Source organism: Carica papaya, chromosome 3 (genome assembly GCF_054855325.1).
Source record: "Carica papaya isolate Zhongbai chromosome 3, ASM5485532v1, whole genome shotgun sequence".
Classification (NCBI taxonomy): domain Eukaryota; kingdom Viridiplantae; phylum Streptophyta; class Magnoliopsida; order Brassicales; family Caricaceae; genus Carica; species Carica papaya.
In genome coordinates this window covers 28786916-28805907 of record NC_142311.1, presented here as the reverse complement: position 1 = coordinate 28805907, position 18992 = coordinate 28786916, and the positions used below count along the sequence as shown (strand labels likewise).

General features: G+C 43.5%; 13 pseudogenes; all 13 read right to left on the bottom strand.

Moving 5' to 3' along the window:
• Positions 1–950: 950 nt before the first annotated feature.
• On the bottom strand, positions 951–1069 carry LOC148267816 (5S ribosomal RNA; annotated as a pseudogene).
• Positions 1070–2349: 1280 nt separating this feature from the next.
• LOC148267815 (5S ribosomal RNA) lies at positions 2350–2468 on the bottom strand (annotated as a pseudogene).
• Positions 2469–2814: 346 nt separating this feature from the next.
• Positions 2815–2933, bottom strand: LOC148267814 (5S ribosomal RNA; annotated as a pseudogene).
• An 818-nt stretch (positions 2934–3751) lies between these two features.
• On the bottom strand, positions 3752–3870 carry LOC148267813 (5S ribosomal RNA; annotated as a pseudogene).
• Positions 3871–6511: 2641 nt separating this feature from the next.
• On the bottom strand, positions 6512–6630 carry LOC148267812 (5S ribosomal RNA; annotated as a pseudogene).
• A 2666-nt stretch (positions 6631–9296) lies between these two features.
• On the bottom strand, positions 9297–9415 carry LOC148267811 (5S ribosomal RNA; annotated as a pseudogene).
• A 1900-nt stretch (positions 9416–11315) lies between these two features.
• Positions 11316–11434, bottom strand: LOC148267810 (5S ribosomal RNA; annotated as a pseudogene).
• An 815-nt stretch (positions 11435–12249) lies between these two features.
• Positions 12250–12368, bottom strand: LOC148267809 (5S ribosomal RNA; annotated as a pseudogene).
• A 1747-nt stretch (positions 12369–14115) lies between these two features.
• Positions 14116–14234, bottom strand: LOC148267808 (5S ribosomal RNA; annotated as a pseudogene).
• Positions 14235–15044: 810 nt separating this feature from the next.
• On the bottom strand, positions 15045–15163 carry LOC148267807 (5S ribosomal RNA; annotated as a pseudogene).
• A 1686-nt stretch (positions 15164–16849) lies between these two features.
• On the bottom strand, positions 16850–16968 carry LOC148267806 (5S ribosomal RNA; annotated as a pseudogene).
• A 335-nt stretch (positions 16969–17303) lies between these two features.
• On the bottom strand, positions 17304–17422 carry LOC148267805 (5S ribosomal RNA; annotated as a pseudogene).
• A 1350-nt stretch (positions 17423–18772) lies between these two features.
• Positions 18773–18890, bottom strand: LOC148267804 (5S ribosomal RNA; annotated as a pseudogene).
• Positions 18891–18992: the final 102 nt, after the last annotated feature.

The following is an 18992-nucleotide window of genomic DNA, read 5'->3' as shown; positions in this document are numbered from 1 at the left end:
ATGTGTCCCTTCTCCTTCCCTCCCCCTCCCGTCATTTGTTTCGCTGTGCGTGCACACCACAACTCTGCTTCTAGTTTTAATATCAAACAAAATGCCCCGGCACCTCGACTCATGCTCATATGAATGGATCGCCCGCTGAACCACTATTTTTGTTGTTCTTCTATGTAAGATACTCGTAATAACACTCTTATCCCGTGATGGGCTTTAATTAAATGCACGAAAAATATTAAGCAAAATGCCCCGGCACTGTGACTCACATTTGCGAATGAACTGGCGGACCGTCGCTCCAGTCCCGCGTAACGTTTAATGCCTCGTCTGAAAAAAGAAGGGTGCAACATAAGGACTTTCAAGGAGATCACCCATCATAGTTCTACTCTCGTCCAAGCATGCTTGACTACGGAGTTCTGATGGGATCCGGTTAACTAGTGCTGGTATGATCGCACTCATTCCATTTCGCACTGCAAATAGATATACCCCTATTGTTTTCCTCCCCCCTCCTGCCATTTTTTTGTTGTGCGTCCATCCTGTACCTCTACTTCTAATTCTAATATCAAGCGAAATACCCCGGTGACTTGACTCACGCCTAGATGAATGGACCGTCTGTCGCACCTCGTTTTTTATTATTATACTATGTAAGCTACTCGTAATGACACTCTTATCATGTGGTGGAACATAAACGAATGCACAAAAAATATTAAGCAAAATGCCATGGCACCGAGACTTACAACAGCGAATAAACTGGTGGATCACGTCTCCGGTCGTGCGTAATATTTAACGCTCCATCTGAAAAAAGACGGGTGCAACACGAGGATTCAGTGTGATTATAAGGACACTTAACTGTAGCATAATATCTAGCAAAATACCCCGATACCGTGACTCATGTTTGTGAACGAACCGGAAAACTGTCACTATGGTCCCGCGTAATATTTAACGCTCCGTCTGCGAAAGGAATGGTGCAACACGAGTACTTTTCAGGAGGTCACCCGTCCTACTACTACTCCCGCCCAAGCACGCTTAACTGTGGAGTTTTGATGGGATCCAGTGAATTAATACTAGTATGATCAAACCTATTCTAATTTGCACTAAAAATATATATATTCATTCTCCTTCTTGTCCCCTCCCGTCATTTATTTCGCTGTGCGTCATACCACATGTCTTCTTCTAGTTCTAATATCAAAGAAAATGTACCGGTACCTCAACCCATGCCCATATGAAAGGATCGCCCACCGCACCTCTGTTTTCGTTGTTCTACTATGTAAGATACTCGTAAGAACACTCTTATCACATGATGGGCTTTAACTAAATACACGAAAAATTTTAAGCAAAATGCCCCATCGCTGTGACTCACGTTTGCGAACCAGCGGACCGTTGTTCTGGTCTCGCGTAACATTTAATGCCCCATTTGCCAAGAGAAGGGTACAACACGAGAATGTTCCAGGAGGTCACCCATCCTAGTACTACTCTCGCCCAAAAATACTTAATTGCAGAGTTTTGATGGGATTCGATGAATTAGTGCTGGTATTATCGCACCCGTTCTATTTCACGCTGCAAATAGATATACCCCTTCTCCTTCCCTCCCCCCTCCCATCATTTTTTTTGTTGTGCATACACTCTGCACCTTTGCTTCTAATTCTAATATCAAGGAAAATGCCCCGGCAGCATGACTCGCGCCTAGATGAACGGACTGCCCACCATACCTCATTTTTTATTGTTCTACTATGTAAGATGCTTGTAATGACACTCTTATCACGTGATGGGCTTTAATTGAGTGCACAAAAAATATTAAGCAAAATGCTCTGACGCCACGACTCACGTTTGCGAATGAATTGACAGATAGTGGTTCTGGTCACGCGTAACGTTTATTTCCTCCTTTGCATAAAAATAGATGCAACACAAGGACTTTCTAAGAGGTCAACCATCTTAATACTATTTTCACCCAAAGACACTTAACTGCAGAGTTCTTATGGGATTTGGTGCATTAAAGCTGGTATTATCGCACCCGTCCCATTTCGCACTACAAGTGCATGTGCCCCTTCTCCTTCCCTCCCCCCTCCCCTCATTTATTTTGCTGTGTGCGCAGACCTCACCTCTTTTTCTTGTTTTAATATCAAGCAAAATGCCCCAACGCTTCAACTCATGCCCATATGAACGGATCGCCCGCCGCATCTCTGTTTCATTGTTTTACTGTGTAAAATACTCGTAATAACACTCTTATCACGTGATGGGCTTTAATTGAAGGCACAAAAAATATTAAACAAAATGCCCCGACGTCGTGACTCACATTTGCGAACGAACCGGTAGACGTCACTCTAGTCATGCATAATGTTTAACGCCCCGTCTGAGAAAAGAAGGGTGCAACACGAGAACTTCTCATGAGGTCACCCATAACAGTATAAATCTTGGCCAAACATGCTTAACTGGGGAGTTCTGATGGGATCTGGTGAATTAGTGCTGGTATGATTGCACCCTTTTCATTTCATGCTGCAAATGCATATACCCCTTCTCCTTTCCTCCCCCCTCCCGTCATTTGTTTCGTTGTGCATGCACACCTTACCTCTGCTTCTAGTTCTAATATCAAACGAAATGCCCTAGCACCTCGACTCATGCCCGTATGAATAGATTGCTCGCCACACCTCTGTTTTCATTATTCTACTATGTAAGATACTCATAATAACACTCTTACGTGATGGGCTTTAATTGAATGCACGAAAAATATTAAGTAAAATGCCCCAGTGCCTTGACTCACGTTTGCGAATGAACCAACGAACCGTCGCTCCGGTCCTGTATAATGTTTAGGCCCCGTCTGCAAAAAGAAGGGTGCAACACGAGGACTTTCCAGGAGGTCACCCATCCTAGTACTACTATCGCCCAAAAATGCTTAACTGCGGAGTTCTGATGGGATCCGATAAAATAATGCTGGTATGATCACACCCATTCTATTTCGCGCTGCAAATACATATACCCCTTCTCTTTCACTCCCCCCTATCATCATTTTTTTTATGTGCGTGTCCCCCATACGTCTGCTTCTAATTCTACTATCATACAAAATGCCCCGGTGGCTCGACTCATGCTCAGATGAATGGTCCGCCTGCCGCACCTTATTTTTCATTGTTCTGTTATGTAAGATCTTTGTAATGAGACTCTTATAACGTGGTGGATTATCAATGAATGCACAAAAAATATTAAGCAAAATGCCTTGACGCGGCGACTCACGTTTGCAAATGAACCGACGGACCATAGTTCCGATCGTGCGTAACGTTTATTGCCTCGTGTACAAAAAAATAGGTGCAACACGACGACTTTCCAAAAGGTTAACCATCTTAGTACTACTCTCACCAAAAGACACTTAACTACAGAATTTTTATGGGATTCAGTGCATTAGAGCTGGTCTAATTGCACCTGTCCCATTCCGCGCTACAAATGCATGTGCACCTTCTTCTTCCTTCCCTCTTTTCGTCGTTTGTTTTGTTGTACGCGCAGACCTCACCTCTACTTCTTGTTCTAATATCAAGCGAAATGCTCCAGCACCTAGACTCATGCCCATATGAACGGATCGCCCACCGCACCTATGTTTTCATTGTTCTACTATATAAGATACTCGTAATAACACTCTTATCACGTGATGGGCTTTAATTGAATGCACAAAAACTATTAAGCAAAATGCCCCGGCGCTGTGACTCACATTTAAGAATGAACCGACAGACCGTCGCTTCAGTCCCGCATAACGTTTAACGCCCCGTCTGCAAAAAGAAGGGTGCAACACGAGGACTTCTAAGGAGGTCACCCATTCTAGTACTGCTCTCACCAAAACACGCTTAACTGCGGAGTTCTGATGAGATCCGGTGAATTAGTGCTGGTATGATTGCACCCGTTCCAATTCGCGCTGCAAATACATATACCCCTTCTCCTTCCCTCCCCCCTCCCGTCATTTGTTTTGCTATGCGCGCACACCGCACCTCTTCTTCTAGTTCTAATATCAAGTAAAGTACCCTGACGTCTCGACTCTTGCCCATATGAAAAGATCACCCATCGAACCTCTTTTTTCGTTGTTCTATTATATAAGATACTAGTAATAACACTCTTATCATGTGAAGGACTTTAATTAAATGCATAAAAAATATTAAGCAAAATGTCCCGTCGCCATAACTCATATTTGTGAATTAACCGGCAGACTGCCGCTCTGGTCCCGCTTATCGTTTAACGCCCAATGTGCAAAAAGAAGGGTGCAACATGAGGACTTCCAAATAAATCACCCATCCTAGTACTACTCTTGCCCAAAAATGCTTAACTATAGAGTTCTAATGGGATCCGGTGAATTAGTGCTAGTAAGATTGCATCCGTTCCATTTCGCACTGCAAATACATATACCTCTTCTGCTTCCCTCCTCCCTCCCATCATTTTTTTTGCTTTGCGCGAACCCGTACCTCTAATTCTAATATAAAGTGAAATGCCCCGGTAACTTGACTCCTGCCCAGATGAAATGACCGCTTGTCGCACCTTGTTTTTCATTGTTCTACAATGTAAGATGCTCGTAATGAGACTCTTATAACGTGGTGGACTATAAATGAATGCACGAAAAATATTAAGCAAAATACCTTGACGCCGCCACTCATGTTTGCCAATGAATCGACGGACCAAGGTTTCGGTTTGGCGTAATGCTTATTACCTCGTGTGCAAAAAAATAGGTGCAACAAGAGGACTTTCCAATAGGTCAACCATCTTAGTACTACTCTCACTAAATGACACTTAACTGTAGAGTTCTTATGGGATTCAGTGCATTAGTGCTGGTCTGATTGCACCCGTCACATTCCGCGCTACAAATGCATGTACTCTTTCTGCTTCCCTCTCACCTCCTGTCATTTGTTTTGCTGTACGCACACACCTCACCTCTGCTTCTAGTTCTAATATCAAGCGAAATGCCCCAGCGCCTTGACTCATGCCCATATGAACGAATCCCCCGCCGTACCTCTATTTTCGTTATTCTACTTTGTAAGATACTCATAATAACACTCCTATCACGTGATGGACTTTAATTGAATCCACAAAAAATATTAAGCAAAATGCCCTAGCACCGTGACTCACGTTTGTGAATGAACCGGTGGACCATCGCTCTGGTCCTACGTAACGTTTAATGCCCTGTCTGCAAAAAGAAGGGTACAACACTAGGACTTCCAAAGAGGTCACCCATCCTAGTACTACTCTCGCATAAAAATACTTAACTGCGTAGTTCTGATGAGATTGGTGAATTAGTGCTTGTATGATCACATCAGTTCCATTTCGTGCTGCAAATACATATATCCCTTCTCCTTCCTCCTCCCTCCCGTCATTTGTTTCGTTGTGCGTGCACACCTCACCTCTTCTTCTAGTTCTAATATTAAGTGAAATGTCCCAACGCCTCGACTCATGCCCATATGAACGGATCACTTACTGCACCTCTATTTTCTTTGTTCTACTATGTAAGATACTCGTAATAACACTCTTATCATATGATGGGCTTTAATTGAATCCAGAAAAATATTAAGCAAGATGCCCCGACGCTGTGACTCACGTTTGCGAATGAACCGATCGACCTTCGCTTTGATCTCACATAACGTTTAACACCACGTCTGCAAAAAGAAGGGTGCAACACGAGGACTTTGTAAGAGGTCACCAATCCTAATACTCTCACCCAAAAACACTTAACTACGAAATTTTGATGGGATCCGATGAATTAATGCTGGTATAATCGCACCCGTTCCATTTTGTGCTACAAATATATGTACCCCTTCTCCTTCCGTCCCCCCTCTCATCATTTTTTTCGTTGTGCGCGTACCCCGTACCTCTTCTTCTAATTCTAATTTCAAGCAAAATGCCCTGACAGCTCGACTCACACCCAGATGAAATGACTGCCCACCGCACCTCATTTTTTGTTGTTCTACTATGTAAGATGCTCGTAATGAGACTCTTATAACGTGGTGGACTATAAATGAATGCACAAAAAATATTAAGCAAAATGCCCTAACACTGCGACTAACGATTGCGAATGAACCGACGGACAGTGGTTCCTTTCGCGCATAAAGTTTATTGCCTTGTGTGTAAAGAAATAAGTGCGACACGAGGTCTTTCCAAGAGGTCAACCATCTTAGAACTACTCTCACCAAATAACACTTAACTACAAAGTTCTTACGGGATTCAAAGCAATAGTGTTGGTCTGATAGCACACGTCCCACTCTACACTACAAATGCATGTGCCCCTTCTCCTTCCCTCTCCCCTCCCGTTATTTGTTTTGCTGTACGCGCACACCTCACCTCTGCTTCTAGTTCTAATATCAAGAAAAATGCCCCGACGCCTCGACTCATGCCCATATAAACGGATTACTCGTTATAAAACTCTTATCACGTGATGGATTTTAATTGAATGCATGAAAAATATTAAACAAAATGCCCTGGCGCCGTGATTCACATTTGCAAATGAACCGGTTGATTGTCGCTCTGGTCCCGCGTAACATTTAACGCCTCATTTGCAAAAAGAAGGGTACAATATGAGGACTTCCCAGGAGGTCACCCATCCTAATACTACTCTCACCCAAGCACGCTTAACTGCAGAGTTCTGATGGGATACGATTAATTAATGCTGGTATGATCGCACCCATTTCATTTCGCTGCAAAAACATGTACCCCTTCTCCTTCCATCCCCCCCTCCCATCATTTTTTTCATTGTGCACACACCCCGTACCTCTTCTTCTAATTCTAATTTCAAGCGAAATGCCCCAGCAGCTCGACTCATGCCCAGATGAAATGACTGCCCGCTGCACCTCATTTTTCGTTGTTCTACTATGTAAAATGCTCGTAACGAGACTCTTATAACATAGTGGATTATAAATGAATGCACGAAAAGTGTTAAACAAAATGGCCTAACACTGTGACTCACATCTGCGAATGAACTGACAGACTATTGTTCCTTTCGCACGTAATGTTTATTGCCTCGTGTGCAATGAGACAAGTGCAACATGAAGACTTTTCAAGAGGTTAACCATCTAAGAACTACTCTCACCAAAGGACACTTAACTGCAGAGTTCTTACGGGATTCAGTGCAATAGTGCTAGTTTGATAGCACCCGTCCCATTCTACACTACAAATACATGTGCCCCTTCTCCTTCCCTCACTCCTCCCGTCATTTGTTTTGTTGTACGCACACACCTCACCTCTGCTTCTAGTTTTAATATCAAGAAAAATGCCCCGATGCCTCGACTCGTGCCCATATAAACGGATTGCTCACCGCAACTCTGTTTTCATTGTTTTAGAATGTAAGATACTTGTAAAAACACTCTTATCATGTGATGGGCTTTAATTGAATCCACAAAAAATATTAAGAAAAATGCCCCAACGCCGTGACTTATGTTTGCGAATGAACCGGCAGACTGTCACTCTGGTCCCGCGTAACATTTAACGCCCCTTCTGTAAAAAAAAGGGTGCAACATGAGGACTTCCCAGGAGGTCAGCTATCCTAATACTACTCTCACCAAAGAACGTTTAACTGCGGAGTTCTGATGGGATCCGGTGAATTAGTGCTGTTGTGATCACAGCTGTTCTAGTTCACGTCACAAATACATCTACCCCTCCCCCCTCCCCTCATTTGTTTCACTGTATGGGCACGCCTCACCTATTCTTCTACTTCTAATATCAAGCAAATTGTTCCGGTGCCTCGACTCATGGCTATATAGACGGATCGCCCGCCGCACCTCTATTTTCATTATTCTACTACGTAAGATACTTATAATAACACTCTTATCACGGGATGGGCTTTAGTTGAATGCACAAAAAATATTAAGCAAAATGCCCTGGCGTCGTGACACACATTTGCGAATGAACCGGCAGACCATCGCTCCGGTCCCGCATAACGTTTGACGCCTCATCTGTAAAAAGAATAGTGCAACACGAGAACTTCCCAGTAGATCACCAATCCTAATACTACTCTCGCCTGAGCACGCATAACTGCGAAGTTCTGATGGGATCCAAAGAACTAATGTTGGTATGATCGCACCCTTTCTTGTTTGTGCTGCAACTACATATGTTGCTTCTTCTTCCCTCTCCCTTCCCGTCATTTGTTTTGCTGTATGTACACCTCACGTCTGCTTCTAGTTCTAATATCAAGTGAAATACTTCGGCACCTCAACTCATGCCCATATGAACAGATCGTCCGTCACACCTTATTTCTCGTTGTTCTACTATGTAAGATACTCCCAATGCCATTCTCATCACGTGATGGGCTTTAGTTGAATGTGCAAAAAATATTAAGCAAAATGTCCTACCACCGTGACTCACATTTACGAATGAACTGGTGAATAGTTGCTCTGGTCCCGCCTAACATTTAATGCCCCGTCTACAAAAAGAATGGTGCAACATGAGGTCTTTCTAGGAGGTCACCCGTGCTAGTACTACTCTCGCCCAAAAATGCTTAACTGCGGAGTTTTGATGAGATCTGATGAATTAGTGTTGGTATGATTGCACTTGTTCCATTTTGCACTGCAAATAGATATACCCCTTCTCCTTCTTGTCATCTATTTCGTTGTGTGTGCATCTCACCTCTGCTTCTAATTCTAATATCAAGCGAAATGCTCCGGTGGCTCAACTCGCGTCCAGATGAATGGACCATCCGCCGTACCTCATTTTTTTTATTCTACTATCTAAGCTGCTCGTAATGACACTCTTATCATGTGGTAGACTATAAATGAATGCACGAAAAATATTAAGCAAAATACCATGGCGCCAAGACTCACGCCGGCGAATGACCTGGTGGACCGTCCCTTCAGTCCTGCGTAATGTTAAACGCCCCGTCTGCAAAAAGAAGGGTGCAACATGAGAACTTCCCAAGAGGTTACCCATCTTAGTACTACTCTCACACAAACACAATTAACTGCGGAATTCTGATTGGATCCAAGGAACTAGTGTTGGTGTGATTGCACATGTTCTAGTTTGCGCCGCAAATACATATAGCTCTTCGTCTTTCCTCTCCCCTCGTGTCATTTGTTTCACTGTACGCATACCTCACCTCTACTTCTAGTTTTAATATCGAGCGAAATGCCCCGGTGCCTCGACTCATGCCCATATGAACAGATCGTCTGTCACACCTCATTTTTCGTTGTTCTATTATTTAAGATACTCGTAATTACACTCTTATTATGTGAGACACTTTAATTAAATGCGTAAAAAAATATTAAGCAAAATGCCCCGGCACTGTGACTCACGTTTTTGAATGAACCAGCAGACCGTCGCACCGATCTTGCATAATGTTTAATGCCCTATCTGTAAAAATAATAGTACAACACGAGGACTTCCCAGCATGTCATCAATTCTAGTACTACTCTCGCCCGAGCATGCTTAACTGCGGAGTTCCGATGGGATCCGGTGAACTAGTGCTGGTATGATCGCACCCATTCTAGTTTGCACTACAAATACATATGCCCCTTCTCCTTCACTCTCCCCTCCCATCATTTGTTACGCTGTGCGTGCACCTCACCTCTGTATCAAATTCTAATTTCAAGCGAAATGTCTTGACGCCTTGACTCATGCCTATATGAACGGATTGTGCGGTACCTCATTTTTTGTTGTTTTACTATTTAAGATGCTCGTAAGAACACTCTTATCAGGTGATGGGTTTTAATTGAATATGCAAAAAATATTAAGCAAAATGCCATGACGCTGTGACTCATGTTTGCAAATGAACTGGTAGACCATCGATTCGGTCCTAAAAAATGTTTAATGCCCCGTTTGTAAAAAAAAGGGTGCAACACGAGAACTTCCAAGGAGGTCACTTATCCTAGTACTACTCTTGCCCAAGCACGCTTAACTGTGGAGTTCTAATGGGATCCAGTGAACGAGTGCTGGTATGATCTCAACTGATCTAATTTACACCACAAAGACATATACCCCTTCTCCTTCCCTCTCCCCTTCCGTCATTTGTTTCGTTGTGCGCGTACCTCACCTCTTATTCTAGTTATAATATCAAATTAAATAGTGCCAAAGTACGTGTAATTACGGAGTTCTAATGGGATCAAGTGAAATAGTGCTTGTATGATCGCACCCTTTTCTGTTTGCGGCGAAAATAAATATTCACCTTCTTCTTCCCATCCCCCTCCCGTCATTTGTTTTGTTGTGCGCGCACCTCACCTCTGATTCTAGTTCTAATATCAAACGGAATGCCCCGGCACTTCGACTCATACCCATATGAACGGATCTCCCGCCGCACCTCATTTTTCATTGTTCTACTATTTAAGCTACTTGCAATGACACTCTCATCACGTGATTGACTTTAGTTAAATGCACGAAAAATATTAAGCAAAATGGTCCGGTGCCATGACTCACGTTTGCAAATGAACCGGTAGACCATCGCTCCGGTCCCGCGTAATGTTTAACGCTCCGTCTGTAAAAATAAGAGTGCAACATGAGGACTTTTGAGGAACCACACATCCTAGTTCTACTTTTGCCTAAACACACTTAACTGCGGAGTTCTGATGGGATTCGGTGAACTAGTGCTGGTATGATCGCACCAATTCTGGTTTGCACCGCAAATACATATACCCCTTCTCCTTTCCTCTCCCATCACCTCTCTTTTTAGTTCTAATATCAAATGAAATGCCCTGGCAGCTCGACACATGCCCATATGAACAGAACACTCATTGTACCTCATTTTTTATTTTTTTACTATGTAAGATGCTCGTAATGACACTCTCATCACATGATGGACTTTAAATGAATGAGCAAAAAATATTAAGCAAAATGCCCCAGCACCTTGACTCATATTTGCGAATGAACTGGCAGACCGTCACTCCGGTCCCATGTAATGTTTAATGCAACGTTCGCAAAAAGAAGGGTGCGACATGAGGACTTCCTAAGAGGTCAACCATCCTAATACTACTCTCGCCCAAGCACGCATAACTGCGGAGTTCTGAATAGATCCGATAAATTATTGTTGGTATGATCGCAACCTTTCTTATTTGCACCTCAAATACATATGCCCCTTCTCCTTCCCTCTCCCCTCTAGTCATTTGTTTTGTTATGCGTGCACCTCACCTCTGCTTCTAGTTCTAATATCAAGCGAAACGCCCCAGCGCCTAATCTCATGCCCATATGAACGGATAGCCCTCCGCACCTTATTTTTTGTTGTTCTACTATTAAGATGCTCACAATGACACTCTTATTACGTAATGGACTTTAATTGAATGCTGAAAAAGTATTAAGCAAAATTTCCCGGTGTCGTGACTCACGTTTGCAAATGAATAGGTGGACCTTCGCTCTTGTCCCGTGTAACGTTTAATGCCCCGTCTGCAAAAAGAAGGGTGCAACACGAGAACTTCCCAAGAGATCACCCATCCTAGAACTACTTTCACCCAAGCACGCTTAACTGTGGAGTTCTGATGGGATCCGGTGAATTATTGCTAGTATGATCGCAACTTTTGTTATTTGCGCCGCAAATACATATGCCCATTCTCCTTTCCTTTCCCCTACCGCCATTTATTTTGCAATGCGCGCACCTCACTTCTATTTTTAGTTCTAAGATCAACCGAAATGCCCTGATGCCTCGACTCATGCCTATACAAATGGATCGCCCGCTGTACCTCGTTTTTTATTGTTATACTTTTTAAGGTATTCGCAAGGATACTCTTATCACGTGATGGGCTTTAATTGAATGTTGAAAAAATATTAAGCAAAATGCCCTGGTGCCGTAACTTACGTTTACAAATGAACCGGCGAACCTTCGCTCCGGTCACATATAACGTTTAAGGCCTCGTCTGCAAAAAGAAGGGTGCAACACGAGGACTTCCCAGGAGGTCACCAGTCATAGTACTACTCTTGCCCAAGCACCTTTAACTGTGGAGTTTTGATGGGATCCGGTAAACTAGTGCTAGTATGATCGCAACCGTTTTTATTTGTGCCGCAAATACATATGCCCCTTCTCCTTCACTCTCCCCTCTCGTTATTTATTATGCTGTGCCAGCACCTCACCTCTTCTACTAGTTATAATATCAAGCGAAATGCTCTGACACCTCGACTCATGCCCATATGAACGGATCTCCCGCCACATCTCATTTTTCGTTGTTCTGCTACTTAAGATGCTCGCAATGATACTCTTATCATGTGATGGGCTTTAATTGAATACTGGAAAAATATTAAGCAAAATACCCCGGTGCCGTGACTCACATTTACAAATGAAATGGTAGACCATCGCTCCGGTCCCGTTGAATGTTTAACTCCCCGTCTGGAAAAAAAAGGGTGCAACACAAGAACTTCCCAGAAGATCACCCATCCTTGTACAACTCTCACCCAAACACGCATAATTGTGGAGTTCTGATGGGATCCGGTGAACTAATGCTGGTATGATCGCACCCATTCAAGTTTGTGCCACAAATACATATATCCCTTCTCCTTCACTCTCCCATCCCATCATTTGTTTCATTGTGCGCGCACCTCACCTCTGCTTATAGTTCTAATACCAAGCGAAATGCCCCAGAGTTTTGACTCATGCCCATATGAACGGATTGCCCGCCGCACCTCATTTTTTGTTGTTCTACTATTTAAGATGCTCGCAATTATACTCTTATTACGTGGTGGGCTTTAATTGAATGTGTAAAACAATTAAGCAAAATGCCCCGACGCTATGACTAACGTTTTCGAATGAACCAGCAGACTGTCGCACCAATCCCGTATAATGTTTAACGCCTCGTCTGTAAAAATAATGGTACAACACAAGGACTTCCCAGCAGGTCATCAATCCTAGTACTACTTTTGCTCGAGCATGCTTAATTGCGGAGTTCCGATGGGATCTGGTGAACTAGTGCTGGTATGATTGCACCCATTCTAGTTTGTGCTGCAAATACATATGCTCCTTCTCCTTCCCTCTCCCCACCCATTATTTGTTTCGCTATGCGCGCACCTCATCTCTACTTCTAGTTCTAATATCAAGTGAAATGCCCTAGTGCCTCGTCATATGCCCATATGAATAGATCGTCTGCCGCAACTCGTTTTTCATTGTTCTACTATTTAAGATACTCGTAATGATACTCTTATCATGTGATGGGCTTTAATTGAATGCGCAAAAAATATTAAGTAAAATACTCCGGCACCGTGACTCACATTTGTGAATGACTAGCAGACCATTGCTCGTGTCCTGCGTAACGTTTAACGCCTTGTCTGCAAAAAGAAGGGTACAACACGAGTACTTCCCAAGAGGTTACCTATCTTAGACTACTCTCACCCAAGCACACTTAACTCCGGAGTTCTGATGGGATCAGGTGAACTAGTGCTGGTATCATCGGATCTGTTCTAGTATGTGCCACAAATACCTATACCCCTTCTCCTTCACTCTCCCCTCCCGTCATTTGTTTCTTTGTGCACGCACCTCACCTATACTTCTAGTTATAACATCAAGTGAAATGCCTCAGCGCCTCGACTCATTCCCATATGAAGGGGATCGCCCGCCACACCTCATTTTTTATTATTAGACTATTTAAGCTACTCGCAATGACACTCTCATTACGTGATTGACTTTAGCTGAATGCGTAAAAAATATTAAGCAAAAGGCACCAATATCGTGACTCACGTTTGCGAATGAACTGGCAAACCATCGCTCTGGTCCCGCGTAACGTTTAACACCCCGTCTACAAAAAGAAGGGTGCAACACGAAGACTTCCTAGGAGGTCACCCATCCTAGTACTAGTCTCGCTTAAGCACGCTTAACTGCAGAGTTCTGATTGGATCCAGTGAACTAGTGCTGGTATGATAGCACCTTTTCTAGTTTGTGCCTCAAATAGATATACCCCTTCCCCTTCACTCTCCCCTTCTGTCATTTGTTTCTCTTTGCGCGTACCTCACCTCTGATTCTAGTTCCAATATCAAGCGAAATGGCCTTGTGCCTTGACTCATGCCCATATGAACGGATCACCCACCGCACCTCATTTTTCATTGTTATGCTATTTAAGATGCTTGTAATGACACTCAGATCATGTGATGGGCTTTAATTGGATGCGTAAAAAATATTAAGCAAAATGCTCCGGTTCCGTTACTCACGTTTACGATTGAACCGGTGGACCGTCGCTCTGGTCCCGTATAACGTTTAATGCCCCGTCTGCAAAATGAAAGGTGCAACACGAAGACTTCCTAGGAGGTCACCCATCCTAGTACTACACTCGCCCAAGCACACTTAACTGCGGAGTTTTGAAAGGATCCGGTGAACTAGTACTGGTATGATCTCACCCATTTTAGTTTGCATCGCAAATACATATACCCCTTCTTCTTCACTCTCCCCTCTCGTCATTTGTTTCTCTGAGCGCGCACCTCACCTCTGCTTCTAGTTCTAATATTAAGAGAAATACCCAGTGCCTCGATTCATGCCCATATGAATGCATCACCCGTCGCACCTTGTTTTTCGTTGTTCTACTATTTAAGATACTCGAAATGTCACTCTGATCACATGATGGGCTTTAATTGGATGCGCAAAAAATATTATGCAAAATGCCCCGGCTCCATGACTCACGTTTGCAATTAAACTGGTGGACCGTTGCACTGGTCCCGTGTAACATTTAACGGCCCATTTGTAAAATGAAGGGTGCAACACGAAGACTTTCGAAGAGGTCACCCATCCTAGTACTACACTCGCTTAAGCACGCTTAACTGAGTTTTGATGGGATTCGGTGAACTAGTGCTGGTATGATCACACCCATTCTAGTTTGCGCCGCAAATACATATACCCCTTCTCCTTCACTGTCCCCTCCCATCATTTTTTTCTCTGAGCACGCACCTCACCTCTGCTTCTAGTTCTAATATCAACCGAAATGCCCCAGCGCCTCGACTCATGCTCATATGAACAAATCGCCAGCCGCGCCTCATTTTTCGTTGTTCTACTATTTAAAATTCTCGTAGTGACACTCTCATCACGTTATCGATTTTAATTGAATGCACAAAAAATATTAAGCAAAATGCCCCGGTGCCGTGACTTCGTTTGTGAATGAACTTGCTGACCGTCGCTCTGGTCCTGCGTAACGTTTAACACTCTGTCTGCAAAAAGAAGGTTTCAAGACGAGAACTTCCTAGGAGGTCACCCATCCTAGTATTACTCTCGCCCAAGCACCCTTAGCTGCGGAGTTCTAATGGGATCTGGTGAAGTAGTGCTGGTATGATTGTACCATTTTCTATTTGCACTGCACATAAATATTTGCCTTCTCCTTCCCATTCCCCTCCCATCATTTGTTTCACTATGCAAGTACCTCGCCTTTGCTTCTAGTTCTAATATCAAGAGAAATGCATCGGTGCCTCGACTCATGCCCATATGAATGGATTGCTTGTCGCACCTTATTTTTCGTTGTTCTATTTAAGATGCTCACTATGACATTCTTATCACGAGATGGATTTTAATTGAATGCACAAAAAATATTAAGTAAAATGTCTCGACGCCGTGACTCATGTTTGCGAATGAACCAACGGACCGTCGCTCCAGTCCCACGTAACATTTAACGCCCCATCTGTAAAAAGAAGGGTGCAACACGAAGACTTCCTAGGAGGTCACCCATCCAGTACTACTCTCACCCAAGCACGCTTGACTGCGGAGTTCTAATCGGATCCGATGAACTAGTGCTCGTATGATCACACTCGTTCGAGTTTGCGCTACAAATACATATACCCCTTCTATTTCTCTCTCCCCTCCTGTCATTTATTTCTCTTTGCGCGCACATCGCCTCTGCTTTTATTTCTAATATCAAGGAAAATGCCCCGGTGCCTTGATTCATGCCCATATGAACGAAATGCCCGCTGCACCTTTTATTTCGTTGTTTTATTATGTAAGATACTCGTAATAACACTCTTATCACGTGATGGGCTTTAATTGAATGCACGAAAAATATTAAGCAAAAATGCCCCGGCGCTATGACTCACGTTTGCGAATGAACCAGTGGACCGTTGCTCCGGTCCCGCACAACATTTAACACTCCGTCTGTAAAAAGAAGGGTGCAAAATGAGGAATTCCCAGGAAATCACCCATTCTAGTACTACTCTCGCCCAAAAATGCTTTACTGCAGATTTCTGATGCAATTTGGTGAATTAGTGTTGGTATGATCGCACCTATTCCATTTTGCACTGCAAATACATATACCCCTTCTCCTTCCCTCCCCCCTTCCGTCATTTTTTTTACTATGTGCACACCCCGTACCTCTGCTTCTAATTCTAATATCAAGCGAAATGCCCCGGTAGCTCGACTCAAGCCCAGATGAATGGATCGTCCGCCGTACCTTGTTTTTTATTATTCTACTATGCAACCTGCTCGTGATGACATTCTTATCACGTGGTGGACTATAAATGAATGGCGCTAAGACTCACGCAAGCGAATGAACCAGTGGACTGCGTCTCCGGTCGTGCATAATGCTTAATGCTCCATTTGAAAAAAGATAGGTTCAATACAAGGATTCAGTGGGATTCAAAGGACACTTAACTGTAGAGTTCTTATGGGATTCTGTGCATTAGTGTTGGACTTATCGTGCCCGTCCCATTCCCTACTACAAATGCATGTGCCCCTTCGCCTTCCCTCCCCCCTCCGATCATTTATATCACTGTATACGCACACCTCATCTCTGTTTCTACTTTTAATATCAAGAAAAATGCCTCGGCCATGCCCAGATGAACGGATCGCCCACCGCACCTCTGTTTTCATTGTTCTACTATGTAAGATACTCGTAATAACACTCTTATCACGTGGTGGGATATAATTGAATGCACGAATAATTAAGCAAAATGCTTTGGTGCCGTGATTATTATTTGCTAATGAACTGGCGGACTGTTGCTCCGATACCCCGTAGCGTTTAATGCCCCGTTTGCAAAAAGAAGGATGCAACACGAGGACTTCCCAAGAGGTCACCCATCCTAGTACTACTCCTGCCCAAGCACGCTTAACTGTGGAGTTTTAATGGGATCCAATGAATTAGTTATGGTATGATCACACCAATTTTAGTTTGTATACCCCTTCTACTTTACTCCCCCCTCCTGTCATTTATTTCGCTATGCGCGCACCTCACCTTTGTTTCTAGTTCTAATATCAAGCGAAATGTCCCGGTGCCTCGACTCATGCCCATATGAACGGAATGCCCACTACACCATGTTTTTTGTTATTTAACTATGTAAGATGCTCGCAATGACACTCTCATCACATGATGGACTTTCGTTAAATGGGCAAAAAATATTAAGCAAAATGCCTCGGCACCATGACTCATGTTTGCGAATGAACTGGCGGACCGTCGCTCCGATCCCGCATAATGTTTAATGCCCCATCTACAAAAAGAAGGGTGCAACACGAGGACTTCGCAGAAGGTCACCCATCCTATTACTACTCTCGCTCAAGCACGCTTAACTTTGGAGTTTTGATGGGATCCGGTGAACTAGTGCTGGTATGATCACACCATTTTTTATTTTTGCCACAAATACATATGCCCCTTCTCCTTCCCTCTCCCCTCCCGTCATTTGTTTCGCTGTGCACGCACCTCACCTCTGCTTATGGTTCTAATATCCAGCGAAATTTCTCGGCAGATGCTCAGATGAACGGACTGCCTGTCGTACCTCTATTTTCGTTGTTCTACTAATTAAGATGCTTGTAATGGTACTCTTATCATGTGGTGGACTATAAATGAATGCACTAAAAATATTAAATAAAATGCCTTCGCACCACGACTCATGCTGGTGAATGAACCGGTAGACCACGGATCCCAATCGCGCGTAACGTTTAACGCTATGTTTGTAAAAAGACAGGTGCAATACAAGGACTTCCAAGGAGGTCACAAATACTATTACTACTCTCACCCAAGCACCCCTAACAGTGGAGTTCTAATGGGATCTGGTGTATTAGTGCTGGTATGGTCGCACCAGTTTCATTATGCACTTCAAATACATATACCCCTTCTCCATCCCTCTTCCCTCCTGTCATTTGTTTCCCTGTGCGTGCCCACCGCACCTCTATTTCTAGTTATAATATCAGCTGAAATACCCTGGTGCCTCGACTGATGCCTAGATGAATGAACTACCTGCCGCACCTGTATTTTAGTTGTCTTACTATGTAAGATGCGCTAGACTCACGCCCAGATGAACGGATCACTCGCTACACCTCTGTTTTCGTTGTTCTACTTTGTACGATACTCGTAAGAATAATCTTATCACGTGGTGGACTATAAATGAATGCACAAAAAATATTAACTAATATATCCTAGTGCCACGACTCACGTTTGCTAATGAACCTGTAGACCATGGATCCGGTCCTGCATAACGTTTATTGCCTCGTCTGCAAAAAGACAGGTACAACAAGAGGCCTTTCTAGGAGGTCACCCATCCAAGTACTACTTTCGCCCAAGCACACTTAACTGCAAAGTTCTGATGGGATCTTGTGAATTAGTGCTGGTATAATTGCACCACTTCCATTATGCGTTGCAAATACATATACCCCTTCTCCTTCCCTCACCCCTCCCATCATTTGTTTTACTATGCATGCACACCACACCTCTGCTTCTAGTTTTAATATATAGCAAAATGCCCTAGGGCCTCGACTAACACCCATATGAACGTACCACCCGCCGCACCTCTATTTTTGTTATTCTACTAAGTAAGATACTCGTAATAATACTATTATCTTGTAATGGAATATAAATGAATACACGAAAAATACTAAGCAAAATGCCTTGATGCTGCAACTCATGTAGGCAAATGAACTAGTGGACCGTATCTCCCGTGGCGCATAATGTTTAACGCCCCGTCTGCAAAAAGACGATTGCAATAAAAGGACTTTCCAAGAGGTCTCCCATCCTAGTACTACTCTCGCCCAAACACGCTTAACTACAAAATTCGATGGGATCCGATGCATTAGTGCTGGTATGATCGCACCCCTTCTATTCCACGCTGCAAATACATATACCACTTCTCCTTCCCTCTCTCCTCCCATCATTTATTTTATTGTGCGCGCACACTGCACCTATGTTTCTAGTTCT